This window comes from Pavona decussata, unplaced genomic scaffold (genome assembly GCF_977016875.1).
Source record: "Pavona decussata unplaced genomic scaffold, jaPavDecu1.1 SCAFFOLD_190, whole genome shotgun sequence".
NCBI classification, from domain to species: Eukaryota; Metazoa; Cnidaria; class Anthozoa; order Scleractinia; family Agariciidae; genus Pavona; species Pavona decussata.
In genome coordinates this window covers 1,045,919-1,052,700 of record NW_028145599.1, presented here as the reverse complement: position 1 = coordinate 1,052,700, position 6,782 = coordinate 1,045,919, and the positions used below count along the sequence as shown (strand labels likewise).

At 47.6% G+C, this 6,782-nt stretch overlaps 1 pseudogene; it reads left to right on the top strand.

Annotated features, from left to right (window-relative positions):
* The first annotated feature begins 500 nt into the window (after nt 1-500).
* Nucleotides 501-6,402, top strand: LOC146462239 (uncharacterized; annotated as a pseudogene).
* The last annotated feature ends 380 nt before the right edge of the window (nt 6,403-6,782 follow it).

Sequence of the window (6,782 nt, the reverse complement as noted above, 5' to 3'; positions counted from 1 at the left end):
TCGCAAACAACAACGGATTGCTGGACAGATTTCTTATCTCCATTCCACCGACAGAGCCCACTTCTCTCGAAAGGCGCAGGGACAGCAGCGCTGAGCTAAAGGCTTCGAACCTCTCTTAATTTGACCGCATTTATGAGCAAATATTTGCAATACACCGGAGAGCAGACAAAATTAAATATAAACTTTCGGCAGAGGCACTAGACATCTATGTTAAACACATGGGTGAGAGTAACAACCGAAATGGAAAAGGAGCTCCCAGTGGAAACACGAAAGACGCAAAAAAAACATTGTGTGTATCGCCGCAGTGATTCATGTGCTTTTCACCCTCATTGATCAGGCGTTGATGAAGGCAACGGGTGTGGTGCCGCAGCAAATTAACGGCCATGTGTTAAACGTAGCTATTGCAGTTTCCTTACATTTTGAGAAGCAAAGAGCAATAATCCGCCAGGTAATATTTGTGAATTTAGAATTTCCATTTTACAAGAACAAGAACAGTACAGATGAGGTCGTTGCAGGATATGGGCCTTGTAAAGCTAGTTAAGGCAGACAAAACAGTGTTCTTCTACAAGGCTATCCCAATGACAGTGGAAGCGGAGAAACTTGCTGTGTTCAGGATCAGCATTAATCAATACAGAGAGGCGTTCCAACTCCTCGATGCCCGTCTGACAGACATGCAACGAGGAGCAGCAGAAGTCAATCACCCAGACAAGAACAGTTACAAAAGATTCTGCGATTCTAACAATCTGGGGCACAATCCATTAAGCCAAAATTTCCGGAAATTCTGGTACAGAATCAAATGGAACGGGATATTTCGAAAAATTTGTTTCGAAAATTCCAGACAACCTCTTGAGGTTGTCCTTTTTTCTGAAAATTTGGAAATTCCGGAAATTTTCTGTACCATTTGGTTCATGCCCCTCCTGGTGTTTCTCCAGCGGTCAGATTGATTGTTGAGCGAAATCCATGGCCGACGGTGAAGTTTATCAGTGCAGCGTTTACTTTTTAACTTCAGACGACTTACCATTCTTCTTGAGACATTTGTGTTTTAACGAAGATGGAAACATTGCACCTCCAAATGATCCCATTGGTAAGTTGATTGGAGTATTGAGTAATTTGCTTTTGAATGCATACATTTCCTTTCAATTTTGACATCGATGAATTCCCGCCAATACAAATAAATCTCTGCTATCTCATACTTAGGGAGACCGCTTTAGTCAAGTGGAAATTACCGTTCCATTTGACAAAAAATTTTTCGAAAATTCTTATCGGAAATTCTGGCTCAATGGATCGCGCCCATGAATCCATAGGAAATCATTATTGATTTACCTTTGTATTCCACTGGAGAAAATTAAGGCATGGGCCTAAGATTATTCATTGAAAAAGTGTGGGGTTGGTGTATCTTTTGTTTCTTTAGTTGTAGCAGCATAAAACTTTTTTAGTCCAACAGATTATGAATTGTTGTCGTTTTGGCATGTCTAAAATATGCAAATTAGATCACGTGTCCTCTCAAGGATCAAAAGTGTCTTATATCTTATGTAAAATGGGAACGCTTTTCTTGCTTCCTTAAAAAACTGCTCTTAGTTTCAAAATTTAAGGTCATTATGCTCGTCGTTTCTGTGCTTGAAAATGTTGAAATATTTCAAAAGAAAAGTTTAAACAGACAAATCATGTAACAGTCAATTCCAAAACTGCCCATCCCACCCCCCACCCCGGGCATTTGACTTGTGTTAAGCTCTGTACAGTCAGGAATTTGACCCAAAACAAGGCCCGCCCGGTGGGGCATTTGACTTTCATGTCAAAACGTCTGTCAAGCTAACAAGCTAAGCTAACTTGGTTCCTGCGGCCCGAAGAAGAACTGCAGCTCAGAAGGTGACACATCTGGAAATGATGCTTGGCCAAATAGCGAACTATTCTCCAATTATTTCTAGGAATTCCATCGTTAAGCGCTCCGACAGCATTATGGCCTTCAGTCCACTGGTTCACGGTTCTTAGATCTCGCGTATATTTCTCTGAAACCTGAGCAACGTCCAGAGGATTTGTTCCAAAGCTTGATGGCCTTCGTTGAGGATAATCTTCTCACAACTTCTAGCGGTATTACTCATCACGGTGAGGCTCCTGTGGCCGACGAGGAACTTTCGCCTTCTCTAGAAAATTTTATCGTGTTAACTTGGCTTCGTTTGCTACATCCAAACCTACCTCGGCTCGTCAAACAGCGCTATGGTACTGAGTTACGTTGCAGAACTCTCACTTCCGTGAAACCGGAAATTTCCCAAGCACTTGATTCACTTCTCGACGAGCTTCACACCAGCGATGAATCTAAAATCCTCCGCTCTACTTCTCAAACGGAACATCGCGCATCGTTTGCTTTTACCCGTCGCAGAGGCCCTCCCAAACCGCGACCATTGAAGGTGTGCCCTCTGTGCCAACAGGCTGGACGCCCCGATTATCACTCTCACTTCTTGAGTAATTGCAAGTTCTTGCCTGAGTCTGACCGCCTTTTCATGTCTAGAATTCGGCAAGTGGCTAGCCTTGACGTCGATATGAACAGTTGTGATTGTTATCAGAATTCCGACCCAGTGGAGTCTCCAGTTCCCCTAGACACACCCGTGATGCAGAATTGTGGCCCTGGTGTCCTTCCTACAATGGAGTCAACTGTTTCTCGACGTGTTAATATATCCCAGTCTCCGTTTCTTCACGCCTTTTTTCGTCACCATCCTTTACGTTTAACTATTGATACTGGCGCTGAAACGAACATGATGAGGGCTTCTCTAGCAAAACACATCGGTGCAAAGGTCACTAAAAGCACCCAGACCGCCCTACAAGCTGATGGTCGTACTCCGTTGTCCGTGGTTGGTGAGACCCGTCTCCAGCTGGTTCGCCGTGGCAGATCCCTTATGCTGGAGGCCCTCGTTGTAGAGGACTTAGACGTGGATATACTAACTGGGACTCCCTTCATGACTTCAAATGACATAGCTGTTCGCCCTGCCAAACATGAGATCATTATTGCTGGGTGTGATGTAGCATCTTATGATTCTTCTCAGATCTCTCAAGCCCATCATGCTGTTAGAGCCTGTCACCTCCTACGTGCTCCTTGCGCCGACACTACTGTCTGGCCTGATGAGTTTCTTGAAGTCGACGCCACTTCTGAGTTTCTTAAAAATTCTCCACTCGCCATCGAGCCTCGTACTGACTCAGTCTCATCTAATCACCGTAAACCTACACACGCATGGCCACAACCCGTCATCGTCCAAGCTGTCGGGGGTAAACTGAGACTTCTCAATGACACTGATGAGCCCTTACTGATTCGTAAGAACGATCATTTCTGCCAAGCGCGCCTAACCGTTCCTGATCCTGCTTCAGATCCTTATCCGGTCGAAACTTACCCGGCACCGAGTATGCTAACGGCACCTCTCCTTACGCCTGCCGAGTCAGTGTCAGTAGATCCTGATGGTTTATTGTCCTCCTCTCAGAAAGCTTCTTTCAACTCTCTTCTGAAGGAATTTCAAATTGTCTTTGATCCTCGCATCCCTGGTTATAACGGAACAGCTGGTCCCATCGAAGGAATTGTGAACATGGGTCCTGTAGAGCCTCCCCAGCGCAAAGGCCGCGTTCCACTGTACTCACGAGATCAACTTGATCTGCTCCAGAGCAAGTTCGATGAACTAGAGGCTCAAGGTGTCTTCCGCCGCCCCGAAGACCTGAAGGTTGTTGTCGAGTACCTCAACCCTTCTTTCCTGGTGAAAAAGAAAAATGGTGGCTTTCGCCTGGTCACAGCCTTTACCGATGTAGGCCGTTACAGCAAACCTCAACCTTCACTAATGCTGGACGTAGATTCCACCCTTCTAAAGATTGCCCGCTGGAAGTACATCGTGGTCTCCGATCTATCCAAGGCTTTTTATCAAATTCCTCTTTCAAAGGATTCAATGAAGTATTGCGGCGTAGTTACCCCTTTTAAAGGGGTCCGCGTCTACACACGTTGTGCCATGGGTATCCCTGGTTCCGAGACAGCCTTAGAAGAGTTGATGTGCCGTGTCCTTGGCGACCTCCTACAAGAAGGGTGCGTTGCTAAGATAGCCGACGACCTTTACTGCGGCGGGGATACTCCTCAAGAGCTCCTCATGAACTGGCGGAAGGTCCTTTCCGCTTTAGACCGCTGTAATCTGCGCCTTTCCCCCGAAAAGACCGTCGTTTGTCCTGCCTCCACCACCATTCTTGGTTGGATATGGTGCCAAGGCTCTATCCGTGCTTCACCTCATTGTGTAGCTGCTCTAGCGTCGTGTGAGCCTCCCAAGAATGTTCGCGGTCTCCGCTCCTTTGTTGGTTCCTATAAAATGCTTGGACGAGTCTTGAGTGGCTGCGCTAAGTACCTCGCTCCTCTTCAGTGCTAAGTTCAAAAAACATCAAGCCCCCTGGTTGCCCTGTGAAATAGAGGCTCTGTCTATTGCTGCTGCTGTCAAGCATTTCGCTCCTTACATAATCCAGGCCAAGCCGAAGTCTTATGTCCTAACTGACAGCAAGCCTTGTGTACAAGCCTTCGAAAAGTTATGCTGGGGTCAGTTTTCTTCCAGCCCTCCTGTGACGTCTTTCTTATCAGCATTTAGTCGTTACCAAGTCTCACTGCTCCACTTAGCTGGCTCTGCGAACCTCCCTTCCGATTTCGCCAGTCGAAACGCCCCTGCCTGTGATGTCCCCCGTTGCCAGGTTTGTTCATTCGTGTCAGAAGCTGAGGACTTGGCTGTTCGCCCTATTTCTGTTCAAGACGTACTGTCCGGACAGGCCTCTCTGCCCTTTACAAGTCGTGCCCCCTGGCTTCAAACTCAATTAGAGTGTCCGGATCTCAGACGAGTTCACTCTCATCTTAAGCAAGGTACTCGTCCCTCAAAGAAATTGACAAACATCAAGGACGTCAAGCGTTACCTGAACTCAGTCTCCATTTCTCGTGACGGTCTCCTTGTTGTTAGACGAGATGACCCTTTTTCTCTGCCAAGAGAGTGTATAGTCATCCCTCGCTCTGTCATAGATGGCTTTCTCACCGCCTTACATGTGAAACTGGACCATCCTTCGCGCCACCAGATGAAGCTGGTTACTCAGCGATACTTCTTCGCGTTGGACCTTGACAAAGCCCTGGACCGGTGCTCCCAGTGTTGCCACCTGTGCTCTTCCCTGAAAAAGGTTCCCTCCAGCCTCGTTGAGCAGTCTACCTCTGATCCTCCTGACGGTGTTGGTATATCCTTCGCCGCGGACATCATAAAGGGCTACCGTCAGTTGATACTTGTCGTCCGCGAGACTACAACCTCCTTCACAGCCACCTGTTTATTGGATGATGAACGGCACGAATCAATTCGTAACGGTCTTCTCCGCTTATGCCTTGAGCTGCGTCCCCTGGCTGGTCCCCCTTCCGTCGTAAGAGTAGATCCCGCTCCTGGCTTTTCCGCATTGTCAAGCGATGAAACTCTTCGGCAATATGGTCTTGCGTTGGAGGTCGGGCGTATCAAGAACCCTAATAAGAACCCTGTGGCTGAAAAGTGCATTGCCGAACTTGGGGACGAACTTCTACGTATTTGTCCAGGGGGTGGCCCAATCTCCCCCCTTTCCTTGGCTGTGGCGACCGCTAATCTCAATACCCGTATCCGCAACAGAGGATTGTCTGCCCGAGAGATGTGGCTTCAGCGCGACCAGTTCACTAACTGGCAGATTCCTGTAACGGATCTCCAGCTTCTCAGAGAGCAGCACTCCTCACGCCTCAGAAACCACCCAGTTAGCGAGAGATCCAAGGCTCCTGGGCGCAGTCCTCCCACTTCACCGTCTGTTGAAGTAGGCGATCTCGTTTACATTACCTCTGACGGCTCCAAGAATCGTGCTAGTGATCGATATCTCGTGGTTTCTGTTGAGGGCCTGTGGTGTAATGTGCGGAAGTTTACCGGTTCTCAGTTGCGTTCTACCTCTTATCGCATCAAATGGTCTGAGTGTTATCGCGTTCCTGAGCACGTTGACCCCTCGTTCAACCTCTCCCGTTGTTACAACGCCGATTCCTATTACGAAGATGTCGCCGTGGAACCTCGTAGTGATGAATGCTTTAATGAGGAAACCAATCCTGTTCCTGTACCTCCGCCCCCTCCTAGCCCGTTTGTCCCTGTGGTTACTGTCGAGCTCGCTACACCTCCAGACCCTCGAGCAGCTGACACTTGTTCAGATTCCGAGCTTTCTCCAGCTCCGGAGGGAAACGCTCCCCACTTCGCTACAGCTGGTCCTCTTGCAGATCGAAGAGACTCTCTTACTCCACCCCTGTCAGACGATTTTAGTGTTCCAGTCTCCGAACAAACCTCCTCCTCTGCTAGTTCCGGTCCACGCAGGTCCAGCCGTTCAACTCGCCGCCCTGCTTATCTTAGTGACTATGTAACTTAGTTGTGAACTGCGTAATTATCTTTCGTTTTTGTTTGTCTCCTTAAGCTGTGCTACTTCGCCAGTGCGCTGAGAATTTTACCCATTGCACGACTGTCATTTTTCCTGTAGTTCAGCTTCGCTTTGCTTTGTTGTTCCTTTTTTTCTTCATTTGTAAGCGAGAGGAAGAAGAAGTCACGCCATTACTCGCATAGTTTTATTGTTGTGCATAGTTCACGCTTTAGTTCACACCATAGTTCGCATATCTCTATTGTTACCTTGGTTACCTGTTCGCTTCGCGAGTGTGTTAGTTTTGCATTTTGATTCTCTGTTGAATAAACGTGGACGCTCGTTCGAAGTTTCTGCCCTAATCATTGGCGTTGGCCCTCTTTGAAGCTCTAACA